The 20375-nt window shown below is 37.2% G+C and overlaps 1 pseudogene; it reads left to right on the plus strand.

The window, feature by feature from the left end:
* Nucleotides 1-1512: 1512 nt before the first annotated feature.
* On the plus strand, nt 1513-6744 carry LOC149166493 (ubiquitin C-terminal hydrolase 12 pseudogene; annotated as a pseudogene).
* The last annotated feature ends 13631 nt before the right edge of the window (nt 6745-20375 follow it).

The raw sequence follows: 20375 nt of genomic DNA on the forward strand, positions 1-20375 counted from the left end.
TTGGACATTGGGTTCAGTGCTCCTCGTGTGTTTCGCGACATGGACTAACCGCCTCTCGTGGATCCTAACTCTTGTGATTGTAGTGGAGACTAACACCTGCGGGTTTTGGTCTAACAACAATTGTGATTCCAACAAGTGGTATCAGAGCAACAAGTCTCGAGTTCGAAACTCACCTGGCTCGTGCTGGGGGGGAGATTGTTGGACATTGGGTTCAGCGCTTCTCATGTGTTTCGCGACATGGACTAACCGCCTCTTGTGGATCCTAACTCTGTCGATTGTAGCGGAGACTAACACCTGTGCGTTTTGGTCTAATGATGATCGTGATTCCAACAAATATCTTGCTGTTGTATGAATGCATTAAGTTCGGTTGGAAACCCTAGGAAAAATAAGAAAACTCTAGGAAGAAAATCACCCTAAATCACTACTGTGGTATTAGAGTTGGCTCACCTTGCCAACCTATGACCGATTGGGTTGATGTCACAGAGCCAGGGTTTTCAGGTAAGACTCAATGGAGAACGTGTTGGAGAATATATCTAGGTTCTATCTTCATAATTATTATTGTATTTGTATCATCTTGTATCTTATGAAAAAACAAAAGAAGAAAATGAACTTATTATTATTATTTCATTAGTTAAGCATGTTCTTCATGCTTCTAGGGTTTATTGAGTCAAAAAAATATTTGTCATGAGTCAATCTATTGTATTGGAGTCAAGTCCCATTTGGACTTTTGCTAGAAAAAGGAAAAAGAATTTTATTTGAGTCAAAAGAGTCAGTTTTATCTCCACAAGACCAAGTCGGACCTGGAAGGGACAATTTGACCTCCTGGATGTGTATATATAGAGAGCTGTTCGACTTCATTTGGTCATCACTTGGAAACTTCTATTTTTGTGCAAGAAAGAGCAAGAAGGCAAGCAAAAATCAAAGAAGAGAGAGCAAGAGTCAAAGGAGAGAGAGCGAAGATCTAGAAAGAAGAAAAATCGAACTTTTTGTCTATCTTTGTTCGCACGTGCAAAGTACTGGGGCAACTCTGCGAACTACATCGTCTAAATTCTGTTTTTGTGAAGGTGTTGGGGCAACTCTACGAATTTGCAGGTCTGAAGTTCTGATCTAAAGATCTTTGGCCTTCGTTGACTTGATTGGACTTGACTTGATTGAGGAAGGCTTGAAGGAGGGTTGACTCTAGTCTTGTGGAAGGTCTTGTCTTGTTTTTTGGTCCTGGATTTCTCACTTTGGTCTAATTCTATAAGAAGAGAAGTTGACTGGGTTTTCCCCCTTGTGGGGTTTTTCCCTGGCTTGGACCCTATATCTTGTGTTCATTGTCTTTTTGTGATCTTCATGGTTTATTTTTTGGTAATTGTTTGATGAAAAGAACATAATAAAAGTAATAAGATGCCAACATATATTCACAAGGAATTATCAAGTAAGAGAAATCAACCCTGATTTGTTGCCCTAGTGATTTCTCAACATAACAGAGAGTTTTGGGAAAAATTGTGGCAGCAACACAAACAGGGGATGTCTCAGATTCTTCCCCCACTTGGAATCAATGCAGAAAGCAATCACCATGTCCCTGTTCAATTTATTGCCCCCAGGAAAACTAGCATTGGGATCAATTTGCATGGATTAGATATTGCAAAAGATTCCAAGGGTCAAACACACGTGGACCCCAAGACTGACCAAGCACCTGAAGTGAAGGATAAGGGCACACAACATAAGTATTTAATGATTTTTGGGCTAGCTACAGGAAAGACAGATCAAGTGACATTGATGTGGAACCCAAGGCAGAAAAACAAGGTACAAGAGATACTGAAGTTGGGGCAAAGGCATGCCCAAATGATTGGACATGGCTATATCCTCCTAAAAGGAAGGAAAAAACTCAATCCAAAGAACCTATAAGCAACCCCAAGCCCTCACCTTACCATTTTGATTGGCTATATCATCTAAAGGGGGATACAAGAAACCAATCTCTTAAATTTGATGGTTTTGATAGCATATCAACGGTACCTGTTGGGCAGAGCACGATGGCCAATACATTGGAACCAACACAAAGCGAGTTAGTGAGCACAATAGAGAGAATCAACCCACGAAGGAGCCCCCACTTTACAAATTCACTTGGATGATTGAGCATGTCTCCAGATTGAATATTAAGAAGTGTTACTGAGATGTTTTCATAATGAGGGGTTATAAATGGAGTGTGTTGATATTCTCCAAAGGAAACAATGCCGACCACTTGTCCCTCTGTTTAGATGTGGCAGATTCCGCTACATTACCTTATGGTTGGAGCAAATATGCTTTCTTCAGTACGACTATTGTCAATAAGATTTATCACTAGTTCACCATCAAGAAAGAAACACAACACCAGTTCAATGCCTTGGAGAGCGATTGAGGATTTGCATCGTTCATGTCACTACTTGAAGTTTACGACCCCACAAAAGTATATTTGGTGGATGATACTTTGATTGTGGAAGCCGAAGTCAGTGCATGAAGGGTACTTGATTATTGGTCATATTATTCTAAAAAGCAAATGGGTTTTGTTGGGCTGAAGAATTGAGGGGCAACATGCTACATGAATTCTTTGCTCCAAACATTATATCATATTCCTTACTTCAGAAAAGGCTGTCTATCATATGCCCACCAATGAAAATGATATACCGTCAAAAAGCATTCCATTGGCTCTATAGAGCATGTTTTATAAAGTGTAGTAAAGTGACACCAGTGTTTCAACGAAAGACTTGACAAAATCATTTCGATGGGACATGTATGATTCTTTCATGCAACATGTTGTGCAGGAGTTAAAAACTTAAATCGAGTGCTTTGCGAGAAGTTGGAAGATAAAATGAAGGGCACAATTGTTGAGGATATAATAAAGCATCTATTTGAAGGACATCATATGAACTACATTGAGTGCATATATGTGGATTATAAAACTACAAGGAATGAATCATTCTATGATCTACAACTTGATGTTAAAGGTTGTCAAGATGTCTATGCTTCATTTGATAAGTATGTTGAAGTTGACAAATTGGTGATAACAAATATAATGCATAGTAGTATGGACTACAAGATGCAAGAAAAGGTGTTCTTTTCCTTGATTTTCCTCTTGTACTACAACTTCAGTTGAAGCAATTTGAATATGATTTCATGCGAGATACAATGGTTAAGATAAATGATCGATATGAATTTCCACTTCAACTTGACTTGGATGGAGACAGTGGCAAATATATTTCTCTAGATGCAGATAAAAGTGTGTACAATTTATATACTCTTCATAGTGTTTTGGTTCACAGTGGAGGTGTGCATGGTAGTCATTATTACGCTTTCATTAGACCAACTCTCTCAGACCAGTGGTACAAGTTTGATGAAGAAAGAGTCACAAAGGAAGAAGTAGAGAGAGTATTGGAGAAACATTATGGTGGTAAAGAGGAGTTTCCTCAGCTAAATCCACACCTCGTCAATAGTCTAGGATTCATCGACACCATTTAAATTTACCAAATACTCTAATGCTTATATGCTTGTGTATATAAGAGAAAGTGATAGGGATGAGATTATCTGCAATGTTGATGATATAGTGGAGCCCCTGTGGGTAAGGTTGATGAAAGAACAAGGGAAGGAGAAGAAACGAAAAGAGAAGACAAAAACACATCTTTATACTATTATTAAAGTGGCATGGGATGAAGATCTTGTAGATCAAATTGGTAAGGACATGTATTTTGAACTTGTCGATCATAATAAGAGCCGGATGTTTTTTGTCTTTTTCAAGGAATAAGTTGGCATTCCAGTGCAATTTCAGCGGTTTGGGCTATGGGATAAGCGGCAAAACCATACATACCGTCCTAATAGGCCCTTAATATGCCGACTATCTGAGAAAGATTTCAAACAGGGCACACATTGCAACCTCAAACAGGACACACACTGCAGAATTGAGATTGTTTTCAGAAGCCAAATATGGTATGGATTTTCAATTACTCCCACCTCTTGCATTAAGCAAAGGCAATTTTATTCCATTGCTCTGTGCCGAGGAAGAGACAAACTTGCAGAATCAAATTTCTGAGAAGTTGATACCACCAACTGCAGATAATACTGACCATCTGGAATGAGATACGATGGCCATTGTGGTTTCATTTGAAACTGGGAATGTGGGGGGAAAGCTTGGCAGTGACTATTGCATGATGATTTTCCCTGCCAATCTTATGGCCATTGGGATGCAAAATGAAAATGGGGGTGCTGATTGCTGATATGACAGCAGTAAGGAGGCAAGGAAGCCTGCTATTCTTAAAATTTAAAGTAGAAATTAGGCAACATCCAGACATGCCACTGCTTGAGGACAAGCAATGTCAGGAAAGGGTGACTGTAATGTTCCCAAGGGACAAAGTAGCCTATCGATCCCCATAGGCTATAGTCCTTGATAAAGGGGAAAACCCCAAAATATCCAATGTTTGGGGCAACAGGGGCAAAAATGCCCAAAGTTGGGGTTTGATGTAAACCTCACTCAATTAATTAAGGAGAAAAATCCCCTCAAGGAAATCTCTAAATACAAGAGGGTTGGATTCATTTGAGGCATCAATTCGATTGAATTATTTGTCTCTGGCCACAGGTAATTTAACTATCTGAAGGAGCAAAAAAGTATCTTGTGAGAAAATTCTGTGGAAAAGCCAAATAAACCACCTTGAAGTTGGCTGAATTTCTCTGAGGATAAATTTACTAAGGCCAAATCCTTCCAAGGTCATCCTGTAGCAGAGGAAATTGCCCATCTGAAGCAGGCCGAAATACTATTGGGGTTGTGCGTCATTTTCTGAACCCTTTTTCTGAGGTAAAACAAGCTTTTCCGTGGCATAAAGTAACCATTTGCTGAAGTAGTTCGTGACCATTCACTGAAGCAAGACAGCCGAATATTATTCTGAAGTGACGCAAGCTTGTCTGTGGCATAAAGTAACCATTCGCTGAAGTAGATTGTAAACCTTCTGAGGAAGTCATTGGGTTTTTCTCCTCGTCAGTATTTATGAAGTTGCTCGATTATCCTCTGTGGCAGCATTGGACATTCCTTTGAGCAGTTTGAAGTAATTCTGTGGCCCATTAACCACAGGACTTGCGCTGAATGATATCTGAAACAGTCCGTCGCTCCCTTGAAGCAATTTTGAAGCAGAATTAATTATGTCCTGAAGGCTGTTCACTATTGTTACTGAAATAAATTGTGAATTTTATGAGAAAAGCTTGCTGGTGTATGAATGCATTAAGTTTGGTTGGAAATGTTAGGCAAAATAAGAAAACCCTAGGAAGAAAATTTCCCTAGATCACTACAAGAACTAAAAGTTTGCACATATATAGTTATGTCATTTTCTGCTATAGTATTGTTAATCATTGGTCAGTTGAGATACTTATCAGTGGCTATTTATTTGCTAGCAGTAGATAGCTTCCGTTGTCACATATTTATTTATGGCATTACCAAAATTTATCTATTCATGTTGGAGTGCAGCCAGTCCATATGTATATGCACTGGTATTACATCTATTTCTGTTAGGAATATCTTTGTCATTTCCCAAATTCCTTAAATCTTGTGTCATTACTGAAACCCTACCGTTTTTGAAAACCACATCTGTTTCTCATTCCAGAAGACATAGCATTTCCATTAAGTTTTTTTTGAAAGTGTTTCTTTTAAATTCGGCAGAAGCATTACAACTGGCCCAAAGAGGTTGGTCACCATAAGTAGCCTGCTTGCACAAGTGAATGAGCTTTCAGACGGTGAACCATTAAAAAAAGAACTTCCGTTGTGGTAAGCTGCCACTACTGTGTGATACTATTCCGTTAAAGTTATGCAAGACTTATACCTTGCCCCAACTTCTTATTCATGCCTTGAGAGGAAATGAATCTTGGTGGTTGGCCTGACATGCCTATTCTGACAGGGGGATACTATTCCACACCCAGGACTTGCACCCGTCCCAACCGGCTTTTTTTTTTAAGCTGTGGTTCACGGTCACTGAGTGGCCGCTACATCCACGGTAGAGAAGCGGGGCAGTTCCACCCGAAGGGATCTGCCCGTCGGCCATAACAGGCCTAACCCCGAGGGCCTCGAGGAGATTTGACCCTGTGACCTCCCAACTGGGAAAGTGCTTAGCAACGGGAACTCGACCATTTGAGCTATCCCTTGGGGCTGTCTTCTGTCCCAAACGGCTTATTCATGTCTTGGGAGTAATTAAACCTTGGTGGGTGGCCTGGCATGCCACTGCCTTGACAACTGGGTGCTTAACCATGACCTTATTGATTTCCAAGGAATATCAGGGTTGCATGGTTGAAAGATTCAGGTCTTTGTCCTTTTGTAAGAGCCATTCACAAATTTTGGCACGTGGATTATGTATTTAATATTGTAGTGTGCAGGGCGTAACAGTCTAGCAAATTTAAGCTTTTTTGTCTTTCTTTATTGTGTTGTACTGACTGTATCCTGATTAAACCGAAGAATCAAGCCTCACCTAAACTGTGTGTTGTTTTTCTTTGTGAGTTTGCTGTTACATACATTAATGAACAGAGGCTTGATTTAGCTTTGGTCATATTTGTATTGAGTGGATAAGCTTACAGGTACTGGACCCTATTTTCCAGAATTATTAGGAGGATTTTGATACGAGTATGCTAATGCGCTGTATCATTTATCATTGCTATTCCGTAAGCACAAGCATAAACAATGTGGTTTGCTCAAGTCAAGGATGAATATTCTTTAATTGATCCGATTTAACAAAAGCAGTTTGTCATTGAGTTGTTCACAACTAAATATTATTCACTGTTTTATCTTGTATGGAGTACACTGAAAGTTCATGAATTCATATAGCCTTTGGCTCCATTCTTTTTGCTTTCCTTATTGAACTGGGATTCCTTGTTTGAAGTTGTTTTCTTTAAATCATCATAGTAGAGCATTTTCTGAAATATATGGTGCTGCAGTAACTGGTATGGGCATTGTGGGTTGTATTGAACTCGAGCACTTTGCTTGAGAAAAGTAATATAGCATTTTTATATTTGAAAGTTTACTGCATGTTTTGAGTTTCCAATGTAAATATGTTTACTAAAGTACTGGGAGGACATGCTGCACCTTTGCAGCATGTAAGTAATCTTTTCTTATTGAAATGCCCAGAATATTTCTTTTATTGTTGAATATCAAGTATTTACTATGTAGAATGCACATTTTTCATAATAGGCATTTGAAAATGTTAAGAGCCTATGACTTACCTCCGTACTACATCTTCCTTTTCTTTTTAGGTTGTGCACCTTGTCACCATATATTCTTTTCAACCTTGTCTTTTAATAATTTCTACTTTTAGAAAATGGAGTACAAAATGCGACTAATAGGTCTAGGTCGGACACTTTCTTGCCGCCATATATTCTTTTCAACCCTCTTTTCTAATAATTTATATTTATAAAAAATGAGGTACAAAATATGGTATAGACTACAGAATCAGTTGCATCATATAGTGTCCCCGAGATATGGTTTGATAGAACAAATTTTATAATAATTTTTCTAATTTATCATTTTTTTCACAACTTGCAAAATCTCAAAACTAGAATATTTCTTATGTAAAAAAGTCCCATGGGAAAATCCCCATCTTCACCAATGACCATCTTGTATCAATTCAAGTTGCCATCCCTCTATCAAAATCACAAGTCTCTTACTCTTGACCCATGTAAAAAATCCCCATCTTCACAAATGACCATCTTGCATCAATTTGAGTTGCGATCCCTCAATCACAAATCTCTTATTCTTAATCCATCCTCCTTTTTAAGAATCTAATTTCTCTAATTGATCTTCATTTTGCCATGCCTCCTTTTCAAGAGGAAATATGATGTCTTGCACGAGGATGAAACCTAAAAGATTACCTTCTCCCTTGCCCTTTAATTATTCTTTACACTTCTAAAATGATAGACTTCGAAATCATTACCTACCCACATGTATGAGTAACCTTAGAATAAATTTTCTTCTATGATGTAATTTGTCAGCGAACAACCCTACCATGATCCACATATAGCTAGCCTCAGACGACTCTCATCTACTCTCTGGTCAATGCATCCATTCATCTAGTTTAGATGAAGGTGGGTCATCTATTGTGAGGTACATTAGCAATGTTTGTATTCAATTGCTTTCATGTAATGTTTAAAGATATTCTAGTATGAATTATAAGTTGAATTGAATGATAGAATGCTATTGGTTGTATACTCGTTCCCTTGCTTCATCTTGGTGGTTATTGCTTCACCCTAGTCTAGTGGGACCTTCCTTGGTGTATTTATTTCACAACCTAGGAGGGGCACAAATAGGAGGCTTTGATGATGATAACATTCCATCTGATTCATACTTGGCACTTGTCATCATCCCCCCTACTTTGTTATCCCATCTTTTGATTGATTGTTGTCTGTCGCTTGTGCTGGTTTCTTGTTGACCTTCTCTTATGAAAAGAAGGGGTTGTATATACTTGAGGTTGATACAACTATAAGAAAAGAAAAATCATAAGCCAAATATCAAAACACAAAAGAATGGAAAAGGATGTGAAGCAAGAAAAAACCAAATTGTAGCTTGAGCTCTACTCCCACTTATATAGGCACTCATCCCCAAGAGTATCCATGCATATAAGACCTATCAAAGTAAAAGGAACTCTCTAAGAACATATTGGCCTCGATGAAGCAACAAACGACTCATCACTAAAAGGCGTTATCTCATTATTATATGATAATTAATGGAGCTTGTTAAACATTTATGTAAAGAAAGAAGAAGGCACATATTGGGGCTTGGAAAAACAAAGGTGAGGGAAGGTAACTTAAGCAACTACGTGCCCCCCCTATAAAGGCATTCATGGAAAATTGTTTGATATAACCTGGCAAGACTATGACACCACTCGTAAAGTAAATCCTAGTCCATAACATCTATTAGATACACTTATCTTTTGAAAGGGTGGGCATAGGAACCATTCTCCCCTTAGGGTTGGAATCTCCTAATAAGGCCATGTGATAACCCTCCCATACTTGAGAATGGTAACTTCTGTACAATTATAAGCTAGTCAGACATTTGAAGATGATGCTTGTGTGAAGTACTTTGATGGCTTGAACATTGAATATGGCCCACTCAAATACTTTTATGGTTCTTGCACCCATGATATTGATCTCACTCAATTGTTTGAGTATGTGCTAGATATTGCTCCCATGTATAACCAACATCACTTGAGGGACTATATGATGCTTCCCCAACATTTTAGAAAGGAATTTCCATCCATTTTGATGATGACATAGGGTACCTGGACAAACGACGTTTAGCACTTCTTGAGGAGCATTGACCTTAGGATGACTTGACATAGTTGATGATACTCTTTCCCAACTCCAAGGCCTTGGATGTTGTTTATGAGAGCTATGATGTTGCCTTGAGAGTAGATGTACCATTGGAGATGGTAGGACACTCCTCAGCTAACATTGCACCTATTTGATAGATGTTGCCTTGCCCTTAACAATGGTCAATGATGTTGGAAAATGTAACTAGTTTCGGTCTTCATAATTGTCTTTTGTAGTTATGTCATTATGTATATTTTGTGTATTGAACAAAAGAAGAAAGAAAATATTGTTTTTCGAGCATGGGTTTCATGCTCCATTTAAATAGTCAACTAGGTCAAGCATGCATTTCATGTGAAAATTTCTACACTGAAATTCCACTGCAACAATTGATTTATTTCACCTACTTATTCTTCACAACAAGTTATTTACGAAATCCCTTCCACAAATATTAAAATAAATTCTATTGCAGTTATCACATAATTACACAAAGAAAATAGATGCACAAGAGCCAATCACATCAACATAGTGGTTTTTGGACAATTATCCCCGGAAAAACCCAACGCGGGAAAAATGGTGCAGCAGATGAGGGTTTTATTAATCTTCAGCAACAATCAGTTTTACAAGGAATGATTTTACAAAGAAACTGAAAGAAAACACCTGAGGCTTTCCCTTTCTAACTTTCTGACACTTTGGAGACCCTTCTCTCACTCTTGCGTCACCTTTGCGTCACTCTGAGTGGCTCAACGTGGCTCTGAGTGGCTCTGCGTCCCTATGCGTCAGCGTGCGTGAGGGCTACGTCTCTCCTCTGGACTGCGTCTTTCTTTGCGCTATCTCTCATTGTCCCCATGTCACCTCCTCCACAGTCACAGACTGCTGCTGATGCCCTCTTCTTCCTCCACCCTGCAACTCTCCGTTTGAAATCGATCTCCTTCTCTTGAGAATCGATTCTCCTTGAGATACTGAGTATCTGCAGGTGTATCTCCAAATGATCCTCAAGTCTTTCTTATACTTTTCTTGTTGATGAATCAGCGACCGAGATTAAGTCTCTAATCAACGATTAAGATTAAGATAGACTTGATCCTCGTCTCCTAGAAGTTTCTCACCCTTATCTTTATTAATACCCATTAATATTTTTATTTTCCTAAGTTTAGACTTAAACCTAGGAACCCATTAAAAATATTGATTATTTTAATAACTCTTCATCCGGGTGGAAATTCTCCAAACGATTTCTAGGTCTTGGAAATCTCATGTGCCTTAGCCTCTCCCCCAATTTTCATGGCTAGAGCACATTCGATGCTACAAAAAATCAACATTTCATGGTCCTAGGGTTTATCAAGTCAAGATATATTTGTCATGAGTCAAAAGAGTTATTGTTATATGTAAAAGACCCATTTAGGCAATTTATATTAAGAAATAAACATTATTTTTGAATTTATAAAGTCAATTTGGACTCCCAAGACCAAGTTGACCTATAAGAGGCCTTGAGAAGGGTATAAAAGGGAAGGAACTTCGTCTCATTTGGATACCAAGAAAAAGGAAGTTCGATTTGCACCTAGACAAGAAGAAATCTAGAGCAAAGGACAAGGAAACAAGAAGAAGACTAAGCAAACGAAGAAGATCTGAAATCTGATCTATCTTTGCTCACATGTGTAGAAGTTTAGGGTATTTGTGCAAGCTGCAGGATCGAGAGTTGGTAGTCGAAGTTGCAGACCTGAATTCAGGGCCAAAACTTTAATTAGAGCAAACTTTATAGAGGCTGACCTTCGTTGACTTTGGAAGACTTTGTCCTGCGTGGAGATCTTTTGGAGGGCTGACTTGGGGCTTGAGGAGGTCTTGTACTTGGTCATTTGGTCTTGGAAATCTCATTTTTATCTAATTCTATAAGAAGAGGATTGTTTGGGTTTTCCCCAATTGTGGGGCTTTTCCTTGACGTGGAGCCTATATTTTGTGTTCTTTGTGTTTTTGTGATTTTCATGTTCTGATAATTGCTTGATGAAGAAGTAAAACAAAATAATAAAATGCCAGCAAATATCACAAGTAATTATCTAGGAAGGAGAATAAACATTAAACTACAACTACCTTGATTTTCCAACATGGTATCAGAGCGAAGGTTGGTAAAAAGAGGCTTGAAGGTCACTATTGTGGGCATAGTTGATACCTCTACAGAAGGTTCCTTCATCAAAGACTATGATAAGGTAGTTATGTTTAAGTATGGTATTGAAAGAACAAAATCCTAAATCATGAAGGACGGTTAGAAGATATGTAAGGTATGTGAAGTCACTACACTCATATGCATATACAAACATGTGAGGTTCTCTTGTCTTAATACATAGTTCTATGATCAAAGTATAATGGAAATACAAGTTGTGTAGTGCAAGGAGTAATACATCTTTTGTAAGGACACAAATCAAGTTCTTCCTCTTGACATGAATCCGAGTTCTGTTGATACAAGTGATCAAAACTAAGATATAAGAAGTTATAATGTGTTTGATTCTAGCTCCTACAATATGTGAATGCAAACAAAACGACAAAACAACAAAATGATAATCTGGTTAGTCTCGCTAAAATTTTGCAATAACAATAATACAATGACATTCAATTAAAGTGGCATGGTCTCATATGGTAGATTGGTAACCCTATCTCTACAATGATATCTGTTGTCTCTCCTAAAGAGCATGCATGACTATGACATGAGTTACTCTAATGATGTATGCCATCTTTTCCAAAAAATTGACAACAATTCAAGTTCTTTCTAAGATGTAGTCCATGTAAACACTGATTTTGAATGTCAAGATGGGCTGTTAAGGAAGCCATACTCTTAACTATCCAAAGTGCAATACCATCAAAGATATTTCTCCGAATTGGCCGTAGATTTGAAGGACTCTAGCTAAGGAAAGGAGGAGCTTTGTTTTGTGTCTTCTTGAGATTGATTTTAGGGTTGAGTTTGAAAAGGAGCAAACTGAAGCTTTGGAGAAGAAATTTGGGAATTCTTGTGCAATGCTAAAGGTATTCTCTTCCTCTATTTTGGGCCGCAAACCTTTGAGTAGATTGCAGGTGGACAACTTACCTTTTGGGAAGGCCGAGAGGCCTAGAAAGAGGCTTAATCTAAGTTGCAAACACAGTGAAGGACAATGAAGATGATTGGAGGAGAAAGAAGGTCTTAAGGGAAGTTTTGGAGCAAATTTTATGGCTATTGTTGTGCCCTAACTAGAGCTCAGATTTGCACAGAACCTGAGAACGAGGAGCAATTGTAGTTGCAGGAACAAGGTATGTTTACCCATTTTGAATTAATGTTTCGTCACTGGATGGTTTGTCCTAGTTTACGATAGTTTGTGTTGGACATCTTGAGGCTGTTGGAGGGCAACAAGTAGTTGTTCAAAGGAGCCCAAATTACAGACCTGTGGAAGATTATAGGTCTACTAGGAGAGGTTGGGATTTGAGCTTCAGGGACTGATCTTTGAAGGACATTTGGCCAAGGTCTAGAAGGTTGGAAAGAAGATTCTCACAGTCTAGAAGGGACAAAACTTCCATGTAATTGCAGATTGAAAGAAGGGTTTGTTTTGGAGGACATGTTATCTAGTAGGATTTCCAAAACTAGGTCACATCTCTGTATGGAAAACACACAGGAAGAAGGTCCTCGGTGAGGGGTTTTTGTTTTGCTTTGCAAGTACAAAGAAGCCATAGACAAGGCTGAATGATGTAGGCTCAGATTGATAATTATTTAGAGGCAAACTTGAAGAAGATTTTTGTACAATGAATAAAAGAGTTGGTTCACTATTGTATGGGTAGATTTATGAAAACCCTAAGGATAGTGAAGTAGTGGACATTCACTATCAAATGGGTTGTGCTTGCAAGACCTCATGTTAGTAATCTTGAAGAAGCTAGGTCACTTTTGAAAGGAAGTTTGATTGGCGCCCTAAGGACTGTCGATTTGAAGCAAAAATAGAATAGTTAAAGGGCTATGTTTAGAGATCATAAAGGACAGGTAATAAGGTTTATATGAAGATCCTAAGAGTTGGTTATTTTGGAAAGATGAGAATAGTAACTAGAGGGTTGAATTATTTGTGACTATGAAGCTGTGTTGACTTATCACTGATTGGAAAGGTCAACCAATTTGTTCAAAACAATGGATTGGCTAACTTTGTGATAATCAGTTTGTTGAAGAAACTGTGTAATGGACTATCTTCAAGGCAGAAAGCAATGCAAGTAGTGGTGGACATAGTTGAGAATGTAGTACGTGAAGACCTCAAGTACAAAATCATAAACTGTTAGGAGGGAGATTTGGAGCCCTAATTCAAGAAGTTGCAAGATGAGCAAACTCAGTGATAATAGGGCTAGTTAAGGAAGCTACAATTATAACATGTATCTGATGTCAGGGAAGTATGAGTACTTTTGACACAAGCTGAGGCTTATTGATGAATTCTCCCTATTTGAGAGGGAGTGAGCATGAATTTCTCCTCTTAGGTTGAGAGAGAGTAAGGATGGACACTGGTTCTCCTCGTGTCATGTATTGGGCCAGGGCTAACCACCGTAAGTCTAGTGCATGCATCACAGATAGGGGGAATGATGGATTGAATTAACAAGGTTCTTCTTGTGTCAAGGACTATGATAGGTTAGGACTGATATCCTAAGTCAAGTACATGGACATGGATAAGGAGAATGTTGGATTGGATAAGCATCTTGGACAAACATTCTTGAGTCATGTACTGTGATGTATTAGGATGGAGCTCCTAATTCAAGTACATTGACTTGGCTAAAGAATGGTTTGATGGACAAACATTTCCTTGAGGGAATTGGTCCGGTAGAAGACATATTCCGGGTATCCTAGGTGGAGTATGTACCTTGGTGAGGCGGTGTGGTGTCCCATGGAATGCCTCCCAACATTGTGCTCTGATCTTGTGGAGAGATAGAGTGTACTTGTCAAGGCCTTGGTAATGTGACAATGCTAGCTATGATGATAATATAATTGTTGACGCTTATAAATCTGAATCCCTTCTTATGAGAATATTTCAACTTGAGATAAACCCGTTGGACAATTATGAATACCTCCCTCGTTAAGAGGGAGTGTTGGAAAATGTAACTAGTTTCAATCTTCATAATTGTCTTTGTACTTATGTCATTACGTAAATTTTATGTATAATCAAAAGAAGAAAGAAAGTATTTCTTTTCAAGCATGGGTTTCATGCCCCATTTAAATGGTCAACTAGGCCATGTTGGAAATGTAACTAGTTTCTGTCTTCATAATTGTTGTTGTACTCATTTCAATATGTATCCTATGTAACAAACAAAAGAAGAAAAAGAAAAGTTATCATTTTAAATGCATGGGTTTCATGCTCATTTTTTATTGTCTTATAGGTAAAAGCATGTTCTTCATGTTCTTCATGCTGCTAGGGTTTGTTAGGTCTTAAGATTTATTGTCATGAGTCAAAGGAGTCAATATCATGTTTATAAGACCCTTTCGGGCAAAATGTAATTGGAAAATAATTATTTTCGAGTCTAGAAAGTCCTGGGAACTCCAAAAGTACAAGTCGGCCCTGGCAACTTCAAATCAGCCTAAAGGAGGGAATTCGACCCCTTGGAAAGGCTATACAAAGGAGTAGTTCGACCTCATTTGAGACACACTCATTTCACAAGTTTGATCTCATAAGAAGTTCTATCTGTAGTTGGGAGAAGCAGAAAAGGAGCGAAGGTTTAGAAGGCAAGAGGAATATAAGGAAGAAGCGAAATCCTCGTTTTTGGGCTCTATGTCTCTCATACGTGCAAAATTATAGGGTTTCTGATGCTGCAGGAGGAGGCTGAAGTTGTAGCTTCGAGTTGCAGTAGGATGAAGTGCAATATCTTATAGTTGGAAGGAAGAATACTCTATTTAGATCTCGTTGACCTTGGGATGAGCTATCTTGATCTAGTAAGGTCTTAGGAGGAAGCTAGATTAGGATTTTTGCGACAGCTACGAGGCCGAAATTACAGGGTTGAAGTACCATAACGAGTTGTAGTATTGAAGTTGACAGGTCAAAGTTGCAGTGTGGAGCTGGTTGGTGCAAGATTAAGGAAGGACTTGTTGGAAGGGTTGAATTGGTACTTGGAGAAGGACTTGGTCTAGGTTTGAGTCTTTATGGTTTCATTTGAAGCAGATTCTATAAGAAGAGAAGAGTTTTCCGAGATTTCCCCTTGGAGGGGTTTTGCCTTGGCTGAGAGCCTAATTTATGTGTCCTTTATTGTTACAATTTCCTTCTTGATATTTGTTTGATGAAAAGATATAACTAAAGAACTGAAGAAGATTAACCACAAGCAAATATTAAGGTTAAGGAAAATTGATATAATAAGTTGTGACATTGCATTTTTTCCAACATGTCAATCATGCATTTTATCCTCCTAGGGTTTGTCAAGTCCATAGATCTTTGTCATGAGTCAAAGAGTTATTGTCACATGTAAAAGACCCATTTGGGCAATTTATATTAAGAAAAACATTATTTTGAATTTATGAAGTCAGTTTGGACTCCTAAGACCAAATCGGGCCTCCTAGTGAAAGTTGGCCTATAAGAGGCCTTGAGAAAGGCTATAAAAGGGAAGGAACTTCATCTCATTTGGATACCAAGAAAAAGGAAGATTGATTTGCACATAGGCAAGAAGAAATCTAGAGCAAAGGATAAGGAAACAAGACGAAAGACCAAGCAAACTAAGAAGAACTAAAATTTGACCTATCTTTGCTCACACGTGTGAAAGTTTAGGGTTTTTGTGCACACTGCAAGACCAAGAGTTGTAGGTCGAATTTGCAGACTTGAATTGAAGGACAAAACTTTAATTGGAGCTGAATTTGAAGAGGTTGACCTTCGTTGATTTTGTCTTGCTTGGAGAAGATCTTTTGGAGCGCTGACTTGGGGCTTGAGGAGGTCTTGGACTTGGTCATTGGGTCTTGGAAATTTAATTAGATCTGATTCTATAAGAAGAGGATTGTTTGGGTTTTCTCCAATTGTGGGGTTTTTCCCTAGCGTGGAGCCTATATCTTGTGTTCTTTGTGTTTTTGTGATCTTCATGTTTTGATAATTACTTGATGAAGAAGTAAAAAATAAAAATAAAATGCCAACAAATATCACAAGTAATTATCTAGTAAGGAGAATAAACATTAAACTACAACTACCTCGATTTTCCAACAAATGATAATGATGACATGGGACCCCTTTGAAGGGGAATGTACACTGTTTATCACAATGACATGCTTTATTTGATGCTTTGGATGATGATGTGTTTGCCTTTATTGATGGCGTTAGGATTGAGGATACTTTGCTTGATGATGTGGCATCCTTATGATGAGGATACATGACTTTTGGGATGAGATGCTCCCTTGGAGCCATTAATTGCATATTTCATGAAGAGTCACACCTTTTGGAGGATAATGTCACACGCGTGGTTTAATTGAGGCATAATTTTATGTTATTTCATTGATTGAGCTATCTTTGGGGGTTGGCTTGTGACCTATCCAACTTGTATCATAGATTTTGGATTATTTTAGGGCCATTAGTCTAAATTTAGGAAAAGCGACCTAGCTACCCTCATATAAATAAGGGAGATCATTGTCACACTTGGAGATATTTTTTACTAGCTATTTGTCTCTTCTCTTGTGCACAATGGAGCACTAGCGAAGCAAATTTCTCTTAGATGATTTTTTATGGATGGTTCTCTTTCTCAGTCGCTTATTAGTGATCTTTGATGATATGTTCTATGAAATTGTGAGTTTATCTTGTTTTAATATTTTTCTTGTTGATGAATTAGGGTTAGTATAATATTTACCAAGGTTTTGTTGATGTTTTATGGCTCTTAAATTTTTGCGTAGAAGAAATTTGAATTTCCCAAAAGATATAATGATGCTAGGGTTAAAGAATTGAAGGGAATTAGTTTATTCCCCTTGATTTCTTTGAATTCACATCCATCTCTTTTCTCCCGAGGATATTTACTCCTAGATTCCATTACCTCTAGATTGAGAAAGACATTAGTCTTATCTCTTGTGCCAATCTTTTAAACTCTATATTTATTTTATTTGTTCCATGGAAAATTAGAGTTTATTTACAACAAAACCATAACTATTAACCGTTATTTGTCTTGGATGTCATTGTTGTAGGGTTAGGATTTGTTTGCAATTGATTAGAAAAGCAAAATTATCATTTTACATGCAATTTTCAGCCATAATTTAGGGTTGATGTCTAAGGTTAATTGTGTTGTTATACATATTTGTACCACACAAAATTTGTTTTAATATATTCTCTTGTTTACTTTTTAGTTAGTCCTAATTTTACACTTCTTTATCATAAAATCTTGGATTTTTCCTTATTGCGGTTATAAACTATTTGATTGCTGCAATTTCTAGTTTAAAACCCTAGTTTATGACTACCATGCATAATTGATTGATTGTAAGTGCTTGGGAACTTATTAAATCCTCTATTCGTTGATCTAAGCCTTTATGTTGAGCCCTGAGAACCCTTGAACTCACATTCTTGGAATTATACTTTAATCCCCCCTAAAACCTTAATTTTTATATCCTTATTTTGAGGTGAAACCTTCTTGTAGAACCCTTAGGGGGCATAAATCAAATTGGGTTACTTGATCTTTAAGATCTACTAGGGAAGCTTCCCTTACGTTGGATTGTGTCCATCACTAAGATGTGGGGAGTTGTTGCTAAGGTGACCATGACATCACCCTCATTATTGTGCTCAATCTAGGTCACTCACTGAGGCTTTGCACTAAGGTGTTTTGCAGTGACAGGGACTAAGAGAGCAAACCAATTTTGAAACAAAATAATAGAAATGATGACTCAAGTTCAACCAACTTACTAGTGGAATTTAACAAAACTAACAATTGTCTTGTCTACTTTCCTTATTAGTATTTTAGTAACTTGTTTCCTTCCTCTTGATCTCATTATAATTGTGAGCTTAAGTGAACTCAAGTATTTTGTATTCCAAACCTAAACCCTTACTCAAATATAGAACTCAAAGTGTTTTATATTCCAAAACCCTTAGCTCAAATAAATATATATATATATATATATATATATATATATATATATATATATTAAAAGTAATATTATAAAAATAAAAATGCTAAAACACAGGAGAAAACCACAAGTTTTTTTTTTCCTCCAAACTTTGGTCTTAGAATATTCAACGCTTATACAACCACCATTAAAATAAAGAAGAATAAGACTCACCAACGTTGAATAAATCACACTCACGGGGAACCTATGTGCATTCCATGGTTAGGTATCGCTCTTGCATCAAGGGCTTGGGTATACTTTTTAAATTAGATTTAGTTGTTTTTCTTCCATCTAAATTTGTTGATGACTCTTTTTAATAAGAAATGAAGATTGGGAGAGCTCTAGGGAGCTATGCACATGTTGCTATTTTGAAACATTTGGACTCATTCAAAATATTACTTAATGGTTTTGTAAAAGTCTGGGTTATTGAACTTAACATGCTTGCTTTGAATTGTTGCTCCATTTCTCCTATATTTTGATTTCTCCTCTTTTTTTATAACATTGTCTAGATATGTAGCAAACTACCATATTATTTTGTAACTCGATGGAATTCAACAATAAAAAATCTCCATTTTAGCCATAAGCACAATGCTTTTGCAATTTTTTGACATTAGAGATGGATTCATGGTTTACATTACCATTTGGGCACATTAGTATTGCCATTTCAACAATCCAAATTTAAAATTCCAAAATTAAACAAATTCCTACTCCATTTGTGAAAAACCCATTGAAAAGTAGCTTTGTTTGCTACATGATTAACGTTTTTCTTCTCATTTTTAGCCTAATTTGACATTTTTTAATTTCTTAATGCTTTCAAACCCTCATTTGTTGATGTCATTGTGCGGTTCATCTCTTTAGGTTCGTTTGGGATAATTCTCCATGAAGTGATCAAACAAATAGTGCAAATTACATCTAAATTCCATGGTTTTAAAATCCAAAATGTGCTTCTACCTAGTCCTTCAAAGTTTAATGTTATTATTAAATTTAGCAAACCCAATGCATGTCTTTTTTTCACAAGGATTTTGGTAGAGGTAACCATGTCTTCTTCCACACTTTATTATCACGACCAAGATATTTTCTAGGTGTTTTCCAATCCCTTAAATTTGTTCCATAATGAATGGGAAGATTTGGTAATGCTTTCCATTTTGGTGGATGGGGGTGACATTATGACTATATTGTATTCTAGAAACTACTATTTCATGAATAAGCTTGTGAACTTGAAGAATAAGGGTCCATTTTCAAGGACCTATTTCCCTTTGATTTGTAAGACACAAGAAACAAAACTTGATTATAGAATCTCACTAGAGACAATTCGCCTCAAGGAAGATTGGCCCATTTCTTCTACTACAATACTTAGCTAGAGGTAATTCAACTTATATATGATATTTTTATCTTTACGATTTAAGACGATATTTTTGATCCCTTTCAGAGTTCACCTATACAATTTCTTGAGGTTCTCTTTATATATATATATATATATATATATTGGTTGGTAGTTTGTTAGTTCTCTATGGCAATGCACTTAGTGGACGCTTTGCCCCTTCTTCTTGTGTGGGGCCAAGTTTATTGTCATTGTTGCATTTATACAAGAGATACAAGATGTACTTGATAGTTTGCTACTTCTCTATGGCAATCCACTTATTGGAAGGTTTGCCCCTTATCCTTGTGTGGGGACCAAATTTATTGTCATTGTTGCATTTATACAAGAACTTCAAGATGTACTTGTGCTCGCCCTTTACATAAATTGGCTTCCAATGGTAAGAAAATAGCGCAATTAGTTTTCAAGTAAAGTAAAATCATAGGGTAAGTATTTTGTATTTTCATTAGTAGGGACATGCATGGTGAGACCCTCCTTGAAGTAAAATAATTTAGAGTAGTTGTAGCTTGAAATAGAGCACATCGTAATGAAACCCTTGATAGAAAGGAGGTTATTTTTTCTCTTTTTTTGTGTCATTGTGCAAACCTATTTTGTTTGGGTGACAATTGTTATCTTACTATCCCAAAATTGTTGTAACAATCTCACAAAGAAGATAAAGGACAATCTCTCGAAGTATGTTAT

Source organism: Pinus tabuliformis, chromosome 5_1 (assembly GCF_031772625.1).
Source record: "Pinus tabuliformis cultivar Carrire ecotype Pingquan chromosome 5_1, CPIR1, whole genome shotgun sequence".
NCBI classification, from domain to species: domain Eukaryota; kingdom Viridiplantae; phylum Streptophyta; class Pinopsida; order Pinales; family Pinaceae; genus Pinus; species Pinus tabuliformis.